Here is a 1,054-nt window from a genome sequence, read left to right on the forward strand (position 1 = left end):
CCACCAGTCATACAAAGAAACCTGCTAGAGAATTCAGGATGGTGTGTATCTCTTGCTGTTTGAAGAATTTATTTCACCTTCTGCTGGCCCAAAATCAAAAAATGAACCAATGAAACATTTTTTTGACAAACATCAACCCTTTGTTTCAATCAGGGGACTAAATATTTACTGCCACGAGCTGGAACATCTTGTTCATTAGTTTCTCGTGGTCAGTACAGTTATAGTCAAAAAGCAAATTGCATTTTGATGATTTTATTACGTAAACGAATAGTAGCGTGCGCCCAGCATAAGATAAATCTTGTGACTCAGAGTGAAGGTCTTTGGTTCGGGCTTCAGTGAGTTTTTGTGTTCTCTATAGGGTGACTCAGTACACCCCCTACCAGCCTGAGGTCTCTCAGGGGCGCCTGGAGAGCTTGCTCAATTATCAGACCATGGTCTGTGATATCACGGGAATGGCAGTAGCCAATGCGTCACTGCTGGATGAAGGCACTGCTGCTGCTGAGGCCATGCAGCTCTGCAACAGGTTAGTGCACTAACTGCTGAAAACATCTATGAAGAACATGATTCCATTCATCAAGGAGACATTTAGTCTGTTAGCCAACACCTGAACCTGCTCATTCAGGTCTTTGGCGTGCAGGATGGTGTGTCCCCCAGGGCTGGGAGTGATAATTAACACTCACCTTTTCCTTTTCAAAGACAAAACAAAAGAAGAATTTTCTACATTGACCCACGCTGCCATCCACAGACTATTGCAGTTGTGCAAACCAGAGCCAAGTAAGGAAGTTCACCAACATATAAAATAAAACAATATACATTTGTCCATCCGTCTTTCTGTCTATCTATCTTTCTATCCATCTGTCTAGCTCTATCTATCTTTCTGTCTATCCTTCTATACGTGTCTGTCTGTCTACCTGTCTGTCATCCATCTATCCATCCATCTATCTGTTTATCTCTATTTTTCTATCCGTCTGTCTCTCTATCTGTCTGCCTGTGTATGACTGTCTGTCTGTATATATAATTATCTCTCTGTCCACCCTTCTATCCATCTGTCTCT

At 42.2% G+C, this 1,054-nt stretch overlaps 1 long non-coding RNA gene across 1 annotated transcript; it reads left to right on the forward strand.

The window, feature by feature from the left end:
* Positions 1-783, forward strand: LOC107735912 (uncharacterized). The gene is made up of 3 exons (XR_001639544.1): positions 1-41; positions 359-523; positions 697-783. It is a non-coding gene; the product is annotated as an uncharacterized LOC107735912 (long non-coding RNA).
* The last annotated feature ends 271 nt before the right edge of the window (positions 784-1,054 follow it).

This window comes from Sinocyclocheilus rhinocerous, unplaced genomic scaffold, assembly GCF_001515625.1.
Source record: "Sinocyclocheilus rhinocerous isolate Xijiao unplaced genomic scaffold, SAMN03320098_v1.1 C36367763, whole genome shotgun sequence".
NCBI classification, from domain to species: Eukaryota; Metazoa; Chordata; class Actinopteri; order Cypriniformes; family Cyprinidae; genus Sinocyclocheilus; species Sinocyclocheilus rhinocerous.